We start from the raw sequence: 15945 nt of genomic DNA on the forward strand, positions 1-15945 counted from the left end.
TGCTCTAGTTGAGTGGTAAGGCTGATACATGATACAAGTCTTGGAGATATGCTAGCTTATCAAATACTTTGAAATGGCAGGGAAATAGAATCTCTTTAAACTTGTTCCTTGTTACAATCAGACTAACTCTGAATTGAACAGCTACCTTACGAAAATCACAAAGTGCCTTAGCGATCCTTGTGAACTTGTCAGAAGACACACATTCATACTTCTATCCAGATTATTACAGGTAATTTGTTCTTTCCCAACTCCTAAGAACTTCTCCCAATTTTCACTGTCATGTTTGTGATTAACAATGTTCAGCAATATCGTTTTAATTTTCAGAGAGACTATGTGAAATGGAGAGGGGTTTTGTTTCTTCGGTTTCTTTGTCACTTGTAGATGAATCAGAGAAGATCGTCAACTAGCAGATTACCTTTTTGGTAACATTTTGAAAGGTTATAAAATTTTACATTTTCAGCCACTGTCATGGTTATAATATTGGTCATACCGTTCCAACGTGGCAATGGAATTGAAATGTGAAACTGAATTTGCAGTGAAGGCCCCACTTTTGGCTTACAACAGTTTCATAGAAGCAATTTATGTTTTGAATGACTATCGTGCTCATTCTGGACATAGCGATTCGAAGGCATCACGAGCTGAAAGTCGACCATTCTCCATCCGGTAAGAATGTTTGAACTATGTGCCTTATTATACAGTTACATGTAATGGAAAATGATTATCTTTTGTCTATCTTTCCAACTTTATATTTGAAGAGGCAATGATGAAAGGTCGAGTCCAGGAGAATGTGCATTTATGTTTCTCTTTGAAACAAATGGCTCCCGAGCATCTTCTGGCCACCTTTGCAAATTATGTGCAGAAGTTCTTGTTGCAGCATCCGATGGTATGCTCAATATAGATGATACTACTGCACGTTCTGTTTTACAAGTCCATATTCAAAAGCATTCAATCATCTTTAGTCAATAATTTTGCTGCTATTCTAATTTTCTTTTGTCAGTATTTGCGACTTGGAATCTCATTAGTTCCCCATGGCTGAAAGCGCAGGATACCTTTGAGATTCTTGCTTCTAAAGAGATTCGACTATCAATAAATCGAGTATCATCATCAGAATCTGGTGATGTAGGTGAGGAAGGGGTGAGAGCGGAGAAGCATCTGCTGCTAGAGGAAAGGTCATCACTCACGCAGTGAGAAAAGTCTCATACAAAACACCATACCCATCTTCATTGAGTTAAAAAGGCTAATGGAAAGCAAGAATAGCCCCCTTATAGGTACGAATACTCCAAAACTTAAATAATTTAAATTGAAATGTGAAGTGCCTGTTTGGGACGGTTTTGTAAGTGCTTTAAAAAGTGTTTTTTAACACTTAAAAAGTCCTTTCAAATTGATCCTAAGACATATTTAACATTTTATTTGTATTCTTTAATAATAGGTTCCCTCATGGAATGCCTTCGAGTTCTTCTCAAGGACTACAAGAACGAAATTGATGACTTATTGGTAGCTGATAAGCAACTTCAGAAAGAGCTCCTCTATGACATTCAAAGATATGAATGTACCAAAGCCAAGTCAGCCGTTTATTTTAAGTAAAGATTTCAACAAATTTATTTTAGTGAAAGATTTGTAAAAGTTTGTTTTAGTGAAAGATCTCAAAAAATTTATTTAATAATATTTTATTAAAATATTTTAATAAATCTATTTAAGGAAATATTTTCAATAATTTTATTTAAAGGAAAATTTTCAAAAAATTTATTTTAACGAGAGATTTTAATAAATTTAATTTAATGAGAGAATTCAAACAATTATGTAAGTCAAAATTAGTTGATTTAAAAAAATTATTTTAATAAATTTAATTATTTTAATAAGTTGATTTAAACAAAATTATTTTAATAAGTTTAATTATTTTAATAAAGTGATTTTAAAAAATTATTTTAATAAGTTGATTTTTATACTTTTTATTTTCATATTTTTAAACGTTTTATATTTGACATTTTGGCAATTGACATTTTAAAAGTGTTAAATAAAAAATGTTAACTATACTTGACGTTATTTTCGCGTCAAGTAAATGTCCACTATGCGTGACATGAAAAAAACGTCAAGTAAAATCTCCACTATATTTGACGCGAATAAACTGTCAAATAAATCTCCACTATATTTGACGCAAAAAACCATAACTGTCATATAAAAGTTAACGTTAAAATTTTATTTTTTAAAACCATACCTGACATGTTTTTTGTATCAAGTAAATGTTCACTACTTTTAACCCAAATAAAATGTCAAGTAAAATCTACTTTATACTTGACGCGAAAAAAAAAACGTCAAATAAAGCTAACATATAATAATTAAAAAAAAATCGTGAAAACTTCATATTTTTTAAGACTATACTTGACGTTTTTTCTTTTAACATAGTTCATACTTGACGTTTTTTTAATAAAAACGTCAAGTATGTAAAAGTTGCTAGCGTCAAGTAAACCCATTTTTGTAGTAGTGGGTAAATTAATATTTTTTTATTTAGTTCTGTTTTTATTTGGTAGAATTTCACTAATCTATCTATATTATCTTTTATTTTTAGAAACGATGGTGGCCTTAAAGGTAGATGTTCAACTATTGTTTCTGCATCTGGTTCATCTGGAAGGTTTATAAATTTTTTTATACCTTTCTAATGGATGAAAATCATGAAATTTAACTATATATGTGCTATAGCTGGAGTCTTAATCTTGCTTGCTTCCTTCCCTATGTTTTAGGGGTTAAGGCCTCTGGTTGACATCAATATGATACTTAGAAACCTATGTAATTAGTTGTCAAATCATCAAGCATGACATGTTGAAAGCTCTTCAGTTCTTGATTTTGTAGTACAGCTCTCCCCTTTTTTTTTGGACATATCACATATGATTGATACCGTGAATGGGCCTTCGACATTTCTAAAGCTCCTCATTGTTGAGCTTTATTTGTTAGGCGACACCCTTTAAGCCTGCTCTTTTCACATTTTTAGTATCCGTGGTCTTATAGGGTCAATATCTGCAATTATGGAAAGAATTCCAAGCAAGTGACAACGTTCGGTTTGGCATGCTCCATGGAGAAATAGTAGGGTTAGTTATATATATATATTTTTTCCTATTGCTCTATGTGTTTTTTGTCATGGATCTCAGTAGTGTTTCAGATGTAATTTATTTAAATGAGAAAAAAGTGGGATGAGGTTGAAGTTTTAACCTTATGGTCCAATTTAATTCAACTTGTATATAAACGTCCTGTATTCCACAATTTATAGGATAAATAGCCTCTAGTCGGTAGCCTATAGATGCTAAATACTCAATGAGAAACTTCAAAGAAAGCTCCAAATTTGGTCCATCTCCCTCCATTGGATAACTTTTTATGCACTGTTCTTTTTCGGCTCTTTTGTTGAATATATACATTCCTGCTTCTTATAAAAAATAAATAGAAACAAAATCTTAAGCTTGCTTTTCTGAAGCAGTGATTGAAATAAACGCCACATGGAGTTAGAAAGTACATTATATTTGAGAAAAAAGAATACTAATAGTTGAAAATAACAGAATAGTAACTGAAATGATAATTGCATACTGGCCGTTTTTATGTCTCTTTCTATTGACTTTATTATTCTCTCATTTATGATTTAACATCTCATATGAATTATTATGTGTATCTTGCATGGGATATTTTGCCACTTCGTGCCCATAAAAATCAACACTTGTCTTTCGGTGTATAGGTCATAAGTAGTCACTTTGGGTGGTAAGGACCGTTGCATTTGATCCAAGTAACATGTGGTTTTGTACTGATTCAGCAGATTTGTTTAACATTTGATGAGAATGGTGATGCGTTAAAGATTCGATTTTATTGCCAAGTGTCTTCGTGAGATCATGTCTTTCGGTAGTGTTGAAAGAGCTGCTGTTTCTAATTTTGGTTCATTTCTTGTTATGGGAGATTGGTTTAAGATATGGAATAAATGTAGTTCATTTCAGGGTAATAATGTTGCAAAGCTTTTTAATATTCCTTCACACAACCATGGTTCCCTGTATTCAGTCACCTTTATTTTCTTGTGGCAGGCTACATTAAGATATATCAAGGTTGGAGACCAAAGTTGAGAGGCTAAAGTCGGTAGTACAAGTTAAAGATAGGGAGATTGCAACAGTTACACGAATAGTACAATCTCGAGACTTGTCTAAATTCTATGATTTCTCTCTATTTAACATTGAACAAGGAAGTTCTTTTCCACAGGAAGCCAAAGGTAAGGCTGCTTTTAAAGCTCAAATTGACAAGCTACAGTAGGAAAATGTTGAACTCCAGAGAAGGGTTATTGGCAATCAGGTTATGGTAGTTGGATGCTGTGAGATAGATACTAGTTTCTATGTAATAATTTTAGTACTAATGTTGTTTTCTGTTTGTGTGCAAAGCAAGTAAGAACTCAACAAATACATGAGATGAAGAAGAAAGAAAAGGAGTACATCAAATTGCAGGTGAGAACCTTTTAGTTATTTTTCGGTTCTAGGCTCAAGTTGGACTCTGTTAGAGGTGCTTATTATTTACAGCTGAGATAGGAGCTTTTGTATGTCTAAACCAAGTCTTAAGGGAGAAAAAGAAAGAATTCCTACCAAACCCTTCCACCAAGACCATAGAATTCCCTTGAAGAGGCAGAATACATAATCATCAGTCTAAAGCTTACTGTACTCAAGAGACAAAAGAGTTGAATTGAAATGTTCATCATGTTTGAAATGCCAACAAAGTTAAATGGTAGATGAGATGTGTTGAATTCGTGATTGACTCAAAGTAAGTTCATCAACAATACGTAATATTTTCTTCTTCTTGTGTTCTTATTACAGTTTCTTTTTAATTTCTCAGTATTTTTGTGCTTACTAGGGGTGAGTCTCATCTTATACATCTTAGATTGGTATTTCCAAGTGCTGTACTTTCGTACTTTTAAAGTATTTCATTTGGATGTCATCTACCTCTAAGCCTAAACGCTACAATGACAATGGAAGATATTAGGCTGTGCAGTAGGTGATAAATTTCAGGTTTCTCTTAGGGTGGAATTAGAAGAGAATCTAGGTGTTTTGTACACAGAAAAAGAGAGGGAATATAAATGATGATTGATCCTGTAAGCAAATAATGTTTGTTTTGTTAAGGAGTCAAAGGGAATTTAGATGAATGGGAAGGACAGGTTGGAAGGAGTGATTAGATTTATGAAATTTATGGACCAAGTTACCGTGGGGGGGGGGGGGGGGGGGGGGGGGGGGAATTAATTACGTTGAATGGTTTGTCCAATTAAAAATTTCCATTACTTTTATGGTACCCTTATTGTCACCATTCGTCTCTTTTTCTATCACTCGAGATCCCTTCCTTGCCTTGCCTTTATCCAAATTATTGTCTATTTCTTGTAGCCAGTGAGTCCATCTAGCTTTGCTTAAAAATGTTAATTACCAAAACTTTAACTACGCCCTAATAATGCCTTTTATTGTTTGTTTTTGTTTTTGTTTTTTTTTCTTTTTTGATTTAACAGTTAAAATCTATGTGTTGGTATAACGTACCACAACGTATCTATTCTTATATTGCTATATCTTATTTACTTCAAATCAATGTCTTACGAGCTAACATCTTATTTCATGAATATACGCACTTACATTCTCACTTAGCGTGGCTCTATTTTTCATATTTCAAACTCACAAGTGAGAAAGAGTGTTGGATGTTATGTTAAATTTACTCTCTTATCCATTAGCTTAAGCTTCTATATGTATTGGTGCTTTCTTGATACACTCAAATATTTCTCTTTATTACTTGTTTTCTCAACTGATATGTATCATAAGACCTTTTACATGTCTTCATCAACATGATACTTAAAATACAAAGCTCAACCTCTTTTTTACCACTCCATGGCATGAGTATCCTGGCCCATTAGTTATTTTTCTTGAAAACTTAAACCAGGTTATGGAAGGCATATTTGAGAGTGTTTTTAGAAACTAGTTAACAAAATTGATTTTTACTAATAAATGTTTTGTTAAAAGTGATTTTCATGGCATATTAACGTTCGTTTGTGTCTATACTTTTAAAAGTGATTTTGTAACATAAAAAGTAATTTCCAATGACTCGAAAACATGTTTGGAACTTAACAGAGGTAGGAAAAATTCAAATGCAAAAATAGACATGGTATGTTGGCTTGTCTGATTCTTACTTGTTTTCTTTTATTTATTTTTTTGAAAAATTTGATGAGATATGACATTAGTTTGTTGTTGATTGTTCTATCATTATGGTTTTGATCTTAACTATCTTTTTCTCTCTCTCTTTGGTCTTTTGTGTTGCTTTTGATTCTATATGTTCTTAATTTTAATGTCTTGGGTCTTTGTCGGTGGTGGAGATTAGAGATGCTTGTGTTCTGAAGAAGATAATGGAAGAATTTTTTATTTGTATTATGTGAGATTGTTTTGAGTTTCATTTTGCATTTGTTGGAATGGAAAGAAAAATTACTCTGTTATCCATGCTTAGTTAAGTTTTAGTTAAGTCTACCTTGACATTTCTCATAACACGACCCGTCCTTGTCTTCTGAGCTAAGAGGATCAGGCTTAGTCAAGTCTACCGTCACATTTCAATTTAATGATCTATTATGTTTGATTTTTCGTGAATTTGTGTTACTTAATGATCTATTTTGTTTCTCGCTTATCAAATAATTGGAATTAAGAGGAGATTTGTTTAACATTTGATGAGAATGGTGATGCGTTAAAGATTCGATTTTATTGCCAAGTGTCTTCGTGAGATTATGTCTTTCGGTAGTGTTGAAAGAGCTGCTGTTTCTAATTTTGGTTCATTTCTTGTTATGGGAGATTGGTTTAAGATATGGAATAAATGTAGTTCATTTCAGGGTAATAATGTTGCAAAGCTTTTTAATATTCCTTCACACAACCATGGTTCCTTATTCAGTCACCTTTATTTTCTTGTGGCAGGCTACATTAAGATATATCAAGGTTGGAGACCAAAGTTGAGAGGCTAAAGTCGGTAGTACAAGTTAAAGATAGGGAGATTGCAACAGTTACACGAATAGTACAATCTCGAGACTTGTCTAAATTCTATGATTTCTCTCTATTTAACATTGAACAAGGAAGTTCTTTTCCACAGGAAGCCAAAGGTAAGGCTGCTTTTAAAGCTCAAATTGACAAGCTACAGTAGGAAAATGTTGAACTCCAGAGAAGGGTTATTGGCAATCAGGTTATGGTAGTTGGATGCTGTGAGATAGATACTAGTTTCTATGTAATAATTTTAGTACTAATGTTGTTTTCTGTTTGTGTGCAAAGCAAGTAAGAACTCAACAAATACATGAGATGAAGAAGAAAGAAAAGGAGTACATCAAATTGTGTGTGAGATACCTTTTAGTTATTTTTCGGTTCTAGGCTCAAGTTGGATTCAGGTTATATAGGAGTTTTTGTATGTCTAAACCAAGTCAAGTCTTAATGGAGAAAAAGAAAGAATCTATATCAGGAACGGAGATAATGAATTTGCTACAAGTATATTTGTTATTATCAATATTTTACCCATAATGGATCATTCCTTTCATTTACTGGCTTTTGTAATGTATGATATGAACAGAAAGAGGGTGACGACGTGGAACTTGGAATGGCAAGAAAACTGATAACGATTTCTATAAAAGGATAGTATGTTAAAACCTCTATTTTAAATGTCTGTGCATGAGCATGATTGTTAGTGGTTAAATAAAATATTCTCATAATTGTCTCATGGTTAGGTGGATGCTTATGAAGTTAAAAATCAAGAATTGACGTCAGAGAATGCTGATTTAAAGACATTGACCAGTAAATGCAGGTTTGCAACAATTTTGTTATTGTCTGTGTTTTAAGTTTACTAAATTTTTATCAAATAAATTTTGGAAGGGGTGGTGAGCATGCAATAAAACAAGTTTGTAGAATGCATCTATTCCGTCTTATTAATTTTGTGATATTGAGGTTTTTTGCCATTTTTTTATTGAATTATTTTTGTGAATTTTAATTCTTGAAGTTCATTGTTTTATTGGTTTATTTGATAGACAAAAAACCCCCTAAATTTGTATCAGATATGGTTTTAGTAATTTGTTTTCTTAAGATTCATCCCTTACATTTTGTTTAGTTAATTATTCCTTGTTTGGTATAATTAATTTTTTTTTGAATTATTTGTTTGTTTTTATTTTTATTTTTTTGTTTGAAAGAGCTTTTGTGATCAAATTTCTTTAACTTTGTTTGATCGATGATGAATGAATGAGAATAGAGGAAGGCCATAGTAGTTCGCAAACTAAATGAAATGACATGTTTAACACTACTCATGCATTGTTGATACTACAAACTGAAGAACATTAGGTTTTCTTATAATGGACTTGAGATATGCGGCATCTTTTGGAAACATTACATTTTTTTCAGTCAGTTATGCAAGCATGACTGGTATTTTTGAATCTCATTAGTCTATTCGTAGACATTTGACCCTTCTGGATGTTTATAATTGTAGTTTGTGTTTACTCCATTATTATTATTTGATTTTCAGTTGAAATATTTTGTACAAGTTATATTTTATTTGATTACCTTATTAAACATAATTTTGATTTTCTTTTTTGAACTTGGCCTACACAAGCTGAGATACTTAAGGGCATACATGATATGTCACGTTTCTACTTTTAAGGACATCAATGATTAATCAACCATAATTAGGAAGAGCTTTAGAACTTAAAATCCAGAACTCAAATAAACATATATCCTTCTACAAAGTTGTGAAAAACGTCTTGTTATTCATACCTAAAATTTTCAACTTCAGATTCCAACGGATGTACTCTACAGCCCTCTGGAAGTCCACATTGTTCAGAACCACCTGTATTCTGACCTTTCTTGCTTTCTACCGCCAAAACGCAACTCTCCGTTACTCAAATTAAATCAAAAACCCCAACTTAGAAAATAGACTCAAAATGAAAACTTTTAAGACTAATTTCACTCAAAACACTCGAGTGGATTGTGAGAAACTTAATACTAAATTTGGCCTATTTATAGAGTTCATTGCATGAGTACAAGTTGACACCTCATCCTTGCTTAAATTCACCTTAAACCTTCTTAAGGAACCTCCTACTTACTTTACACCTTAAAATGCATGCTAACAAGGTTTTACACCTCACTAAAACCTTAAACCGCTTGCCCTTATCATGCCACATAGTTGTCCAAAACGCATAGTTAACTTCCAAGGTCATCTCACCTAGTTTCTCGCCCAAACTACATAACCCAACTTAGAAAAGTTATAACTTAAAATCCATAACTCTTTTGACAAAACTTTCTTCTACAAAGTTTCTCTAAATGTGTTTTCTTCCCTAAAAAATTTTTCCTGAAATTTTGAGGGAAGAAAACGCCAAACGATGCGTTCTGTAGCGTTCTAAGAGTGTAGCTTGCTCAGATTCACTCGCAAACTGACCCTCTTGCCTTCTTTTGTCCAAACGTCAACTTTCTCATATCCAAAACGCCCAGCAACCTTCTTCAATAAACTAGACTCAAATTATGAATTTTCAAGTCTAGATTGAGTGTAATTTTCCGAGTTGTGAGAAACTCCTTTCTGAAGTTAGCTAAAACACCTAACCTCTTTAATCCTTCTTTCTTGCCAACCTTAAACACTCAAAACCCTTTCTAACCTCTAAAACCATTTTGCCAAGTCAACCCAATACGCCTAAAAAGTACTATTCTTTGATATTGAACCAAAAACTTTCCTTCTTTCAAACCTCTTAAACTCTTTGAAAAAGACTACACTACCCAAAGTTTGGGTCTTACATAAAGAAAGAAGAAGATAGACCTGGTTGGATAGCCATAGGTCCAAGGTTTCTAGTCTTTTTACTAGTTTGGAAAAGCCAACTAATTCAGTTTAGTAGAGGTGTTAAACGAAGATTGCTTGAGTTTGACGAATGAAAGAGAGCTCGTACCCGCAACTTTTCCTTGATTCTGCACTCTTGTGGGTAATAGGCTTTCCTTCCTTGTCGTAGGTTCCTTTTGTTGGGACTTTTTCCTTCCCTCCTTCTTACTTGTTCATCATACCATAGTAATAAGAATTTCTTAGAAATAAGCTACTTTCTCTCCTTAAACTACTGATCAATTAGAACCTCGCGTCTGCACGCACCTTGTTTTTAGGACTTTAGGAAATGGAAGAATGTCAAATCGAATAATTTGACTTTATGTACACTAATACAAGTGAATGGGTGTCTGTCTTTTAGCTTTTCTTGATATACATGAATATAGGACAACCATAGAGTATATGAGATTAGGGGAAGATTCTTGAGACCTCAACCTTTGCCGCGACTATCAATATTCTTTGAACCTCTTTTCCTTGCCTTTGTCTCGTTAGTTTGGGAATCAAGAAGAAGCTAAGCAAGGCATGAAGAAATTATTAACCATTCTAGATGTCATTCAGGTTGGATGCCAAATACGAGAAAACCTTTCTGAAGAGTATGAATGTGAAATTCTCATAAGCAATGAGATAGCCACTAGCTTAACCACCATGAGCCACACCCCATGGGTCGATCGTACCCCTTCAGTTCTTTTTCAACCTCAAAAAATTGAGTGAAGCATCAAAATGAAATTCTTTCACTTCGTTTTCATCTATTTTCTAGAGAGCTTTACAAATAAGGTCTTCAACGCAGAACCTAATTACAAACTGGTACAATTGTCTTTCTGTAAGAAGGTATCATGTCCATTTATCACAAGAGATCGACTTAGAAGTTCAAATGCACTTAAATAATGAGAAGGATCATTATGGGTAGTGCCAAGAGGCACAATTCAATATGCGTGAGAAGCGCATTTAAGAAAAAAGGTTTGAGGAGGAGGGGAGATCCAGATACTCGTTGGAGACTCCAACCAGCATGATTAGTTGTCTTCCTGCTCTCAAAAGTCTACCTGGAAATAAAAGGAAGTTTCAGAAACTTTAGGATGAAAGGCATAGGAAGGCATAGGAGCGAGGGAGTCAAAACCTTGCATTTCTGAATTTGAGCTAATACCTACGGTATTTCGACTATTATTTCTCCTTTTAAGCCACTTATCTAATAACCTCACGAATGAAAGAGTGATCCATCCTTAGCAAGAAGAGCTGAAACTGGGAATGAATAAAAGGAAATAAGAAGGAATGAGGCTTCCTGCTCCAAAAGAAGACGGTAAAGCTTTTGGTCTCGCCTTTTCTCCTCTGCCTTTCTTTTGCACTCCTTTCAAAGTCACTGATTATTATACATAATCAATTCTATTTCCCTTTCATGGGATAGATGATGGAATTTCCGCAAATTCGATTAGGATGAAGAAGCCCACGTAGCAGTTGTGAGTTTTTCACGGACTGACTCGTACATTATCGTTCTCAGCACCTCAATAGAGGGTTCCACTTCTTATGGAAAAAGTTCAAGACCTAGGCTTGATCTTTGTAAATGAGAATATATAGAAAGATAAAAATCTAAGATAGAAGAGTTGGGCACAAAAAAATATATAGAAGATTTTCGCTTGATTTAGGCAATATCCCAAAAATACCCTATCTTATGGAGCCTTTGTTTTTGTTCAATGGATAAACAAGTCTAGAGGATGAGTAGGAGGTACGAAGAATATTGCAAAGATTTTTGGTTCATTTTGCAAAGGAAGAATATTGACAAAGATCATTGATAAGAAACTTTCTAGAATTCTTTTCTCATATGGACCCCGTCCAGAGGACTTGTTTATCCATTAAAAGAGTCATGTTCCTTTAAAAAGAAGTTTCTGATGTAGGCTTTTTATTTGACGTTAGGAGTTATTCCAATAATATCCATCCAGATTCCACTAAAGTTGCATACGTTAGGAGTATTAAAACTGGCTATCCATTAGGGAATTTGAGAGTTATTTCACTAAAGTCCTAATCCTTTATAAAACAATTTTTCACGACAAAAAAAAAAAGATAAAAAAAAAATCAGAACTATGTTGTATTACAAAATATACAAGTTATTTGGTTATACATTACAATTTCTTTAATTATTTTTGGATTCAATATTTTTGGAGTTTGATTCAGTAAAAAGTTGGACAGTGTATAAAATTTCGTAAAAGAAACTTTTTTATATTATTATTATTATTAATATTTTAAAGAAACTAAATACACTATAAGAAATAATATTTATACAAACTCAGAACCACATATATGCATAATGCATATTACAACTCATCTAAACGTGCAGCACTTAAAAAATTCATCAACAATTGTAGTCATGATTCAAGAATCTAAGGACACCTTGAACTCGGCTTTTATAAAATCATTGTGGAGTTCTAAGGATATTGGCTGGGATTATGTGGCTTCTGTTGGATCTTCTGGGGGAATTCTTACCATGTGGGACAGCAGTAAAATATCTGTAACAGAGGTCATTAAAAGACGCCTCTCTTTGTCAATCAAATGCCTCACTTTGTGCAAAAAGGTTTGTTGGATCACAAATGTCTATGGCCCTTGTGGTTGCAGAGAAAGGAAATTGGTTTGGCCCGAATTGTCTTCCTTGGCTGATTGTTCCGTGGCCTGGTGCATAGGTGGGGATTTTAATATCACTCGTTGGGCCCGGGAAAGATTTCCTTTTGGCAGAAGTACTAGAGGAATGTCATTATTCAATAAGTTTATTGACATGGTTTCTCTCATGGAAATTCCATTGCAAAATGGAAGGTTCACTTGGTCTAGAGACGGTAATTCTCGTTGAAGATCATTATTAGACAGATTCTTCATAAATCAGACGTGGGATGTTTGTTTTGAAAATTCTCGGGTTTCTCGAAAAGCACGCATCTTCTCGGATCACTTTCCTTTATTCTTGGAGGCTAGTTCTTTTCTTTGGGGTCCCTCTCCTTTTCGGTTTTGTAACAGTTGGTTGGTGTCCAGTGATTCAAATCAGATTATTGTTGAAATAGTGAGCAACTCTAACTTCCTGGGATGGGTTGGTTTCATTCTTCATGAGCAATTGAGATCAGTTAAATTGGCAGTAAAAGCTTGGAATATTGCTGCCCAAGCTAAGGTAAAAAAAAACAGAGAAATCCTTGATGTCAAAATTAGAAAAATATGATTCTGTGGCTGAGTTGATTGGATTAAATCAAGAAGAGTTGAATTCTAGAGCTGCTTTGCAAGCGGAATTACTTAGTATTTATCAAAACGAAGAGCGTAATTTTATTCAGAAGAGTAAACTCAATTGGCTTTCTTTGGGTGATGAGAATACGAGCTTCTTCCACCGGTTTCTAAATGCGAAAAAAAGAAGGAACCTCATAACTGAATTAAAAAATGATGATGGGGTTGTCTCGACTTCATTCCGCGACATTGAAAGGCTTGTGCTGGAATTTTTTGAGTCACTTTATACCAGAATTCCGGGGGACAGATTCATCCCTATTAACAGTAATTGGTCTTGTGTTTCCTCAATTCAGAATGAGGCTCTTGTTACCCAATTTTCAGTGGAGGAGATCTTTAAGGCATTAAAGGCACTTGGCAACAATAAAGCTCCGGGCCCGGATGGCTTCACAGTGAAGTTCCTAATCACGCAATGGTCTATTTTCAAGGATATCTTCAAATCACTAATGTATGATTTCCACAGAAATGGAAGATTAAATGCTTGCATCCAAGAAAACTTCATTTGTTTAGTGCAGAAAAAAGAGAATGTGACTCTAGTCAAGGATTTCCGTCCAATCAGCCTTACTACGTTAGCATACAAGGTTGTTGCAAAGGTTTTATCTGAACGTCTAAAACAAGTTATGGATGCAATTATAAGCCCCACTCAAAGCGCCTTTATTGAAGGTAGGCAAATTCTTAACCCAATATTAATTGCTAACGAGGCCGTGGAAGATTATAGGGCAAAACGGAAAAAAGGATGGATTTTAAAACTTGACTTGGAAAAAGCCTTTGATAGGGTGAATTGGAACTTTTTAAAAAAAATTTATCTTTGAAAAAGTTTAGTTCCAAATGATATCATGGATAATGGGCTGCCTAAAAAATCCAAAGTATTCAGTCTTCATCAATGGTAAGCCTAGAGGCCGGATAACAGCATCTAGAGGTATCCGTCAAGGGGACCCCCTCTCCCCTTTTTATTCCTCCTAGTAAGTGAGGTTTTAGGAGAAATCATAAACAAGCTTCATATTAACAGCCAGTTTGAAGGTTTCCTTGTTGGCAAAGACTTGATCCACCTCCCTTTGCTTCAATTTGTCGATGATACTCTTCTTTTTATTCCAGCTTCCGATTATATATTTAGGTCTCCCTTTGAGAGGCTACCCTCGACAAAAGTCTTTTTGGCAACCAGTCATTGATCGAATTCACAAGAAACTTGAAAGGTGGAAAAGATATAACATCTCTAGAGGCGGAAGACAAACCTTATGCAACTCAGTTCTGGTTAGCCTTCCTACATACTACCTACTTTATTTTCTGTACCTGAAAATGTGGCTGCCTCTTTGTTAAAGTGAGTTTTCGGAGTGAAGGAAAAGGTCTGCAATACTCCTTGAAAGACAGGGGAAGCAGAAGATTGGTGTTCTATATTCTGGTTTGCTTATTAGTATTTTGTTGTTCGAATTTTGGATTAGGAGGTTTTCTTTGTTTGATGTTTGTGAATTATATGTAACGTGACTCATTTTCTGAGGTTCACGGTTTGCTTATGTTGTAAGTTGTGTTTGAATTGTCAATATAATAGAAACACTACATCAGTGTTCTATGATGTCATCCTTGGAATGCAATGGCTGCACACGTTGGGGTAACTGAAGTGGATTGGCGGAAACTCACTTTAACTTTCATACAAAATGAAAAGAATGTTGTTATAAGGGGTGACCCGAGTTTGACAAAGACTAGAGTGAAGTCTGTAACACATGATGGAGACATGCGACACCATCTGATTACGGTTTCTTGACAAAATGTCGAGCTATGGAGGGAGGAATGACATTTACCGAACTATATGGAATTGATGATGTTCCTACATTTCAAGAGTTACTACCAGCAGACAATTTTGGCTATCCTAAAAATCCAGCAACAAAGAAGTGGGAAGTGCTTGTTAGTTGGAAAGGAATACCACCTCATGAGGCTACATGGGAGAATTGTGATGATTTTACACAAAAGCTTCCTCATTTCCCACCTTGAGAACAAGGTGTCTTTGGAGAGGGAGAGTAATGATAGACCACCAATTGCAATACAATATAGCAGAAGAAAGACAAGTGGAATTGCACGTGCACAGGTGATGGAATTGGAGGAAGTGGAAACCACCTTAGTGGGGACAACAGTTAGTTACAGGGGGAGGTTAAAAGGGAGAGATGGAAGGAAAGATGGGGGTTGGTTAATCAGTTTCTGGAAGTGGAGGGGCTGTATTTTCTGGAGAGCAGAATTACAGAAGTTGTTCAGTTACTTTAATCTTAGAAAGTGTTTTCCATTATCGTAAACTACTTTTGATGTTTGAATGTTTTATTTTGTACTTGGTTATTGTCTGTAATAGTACTTATTTGTTCTGTGTTTTCAAGACTGGTTTGAGTATTGTATTCTGTAATAGTTTGGTTGCTTAATGAACAAATAAGAACCATTACTTGGTGTTCTATCAGCTTCTCAATCAAGCATTCACATCTCAATAAGGTATTATACATGCAATCAAACAATCACAACATACATACCATTTACTCAAAACGACCTAAAACATGCTCAAAACGTGTCTAAGTTTCACTTGAACTTTCAAAACGACCTAAAACAGCTTACGTGTAGGTTCGTAACTCATAACCTACGAAAAAAGTTCAAACATTGTGCAAAAAGCACTACAAGACCAAAATTGCAACCAAGTGTGTAAGTGCAACAAACTTAATTCAAACCAACCTAAAACGTGCTCAAAACGTGTCTAGGTATTACTTGAGTTTTCAAAACGACCTAGCAAATCCTAAGTGTAAGTTCGTAACTCATAATCTACCAAAAAGGTTGAAAAAAGCATTTCAAGACCAAAAATGACAACCAAGTGCAACA

The 15945-nt window shown here is 34.3% G+C and overlaps 4 long non-coding RNA genes across 11 annotated transcripts; all 4 read left to right on the forward strand.

Moving 5' to 3' along the window:
• Positions 1-381: 381 nt before the first annotated feature.
• Positions 382-784, forward strand: LOC116406381. Its single transcript, XR_004219390.1, has 3 exons — positions 382-437; positions 537-663; positions 756-784. It is a non-coding gene; the product is annotated as an uncharacterized LOC116406381 (long non-coding RNA).
• A 363-nt stretch (positions 785-1147) lies between these two features.
• LOC116406383 lies at positions 1148-1540 on the forward strand. Its single transcript, XR_004219392.1, has 2 exons — positions 1148-1268; positions 1430-1540. It is a non-coding gene; the product is annotated as an uncharacterized LOC116406383 (long non-coding RNA).
• Positions 1541-2558: 1018 nt separating this feature from the next.
• On the forward strand, positions 2559-7499 carry LOC116406375. Of its 8 annotated transcripts, none has more exons than XR_004219385.1 (9): positions 2561-2629; positions 3004-3083; positions 4056-4152; positions 4228-4317; positions 4404-4466; positions 4539-4776; positions 6942-7038; positions 7114-7203; positions 7290-7499. It is a non-coding gene; the product is annotated as an uncharacterized LOC116406375 (long non-coding RNA). The 8 variants fall into 8 exon arrangements; XR_004219386.1 differs by having other exon boundaries at positions 4548-4776; XR_004219384.1 differs by having other exon boundaries at positions 4572-4776.
• An 82-nt stretch (positions 7500-7581) lies between these two features.
• On the forward strand, positions 7582-7995 carry LOC116406380. The gene is made up of 2 exons (XR_004219389.1): positions 7582-7646; positions 7736-7995. It is a non-coding gene; the product is annotated as an uncharacterized LOC116406380 (long non-coding RNA).
• The last annotated feature ends 7950 nt before the right edge of the window (positions 7996-15945 follow it).

This window comes from Cucumis sativus, unplaced genomic scaffold (genome assembly GCF_000004075.3).
Source record: "Cucumis sativus cultivar 9930 unplaced genomic scaffold, Cucumber_9930_V3 scaffold93, whole genome shotgun sequence".
Lineage (NCBI taxonomy): Eukaryota > Viridiplantae > Streptophyta > Magnoliopsida > Cucurbitales > Cucurbitaceae > Cucumis > Cucumis sativus.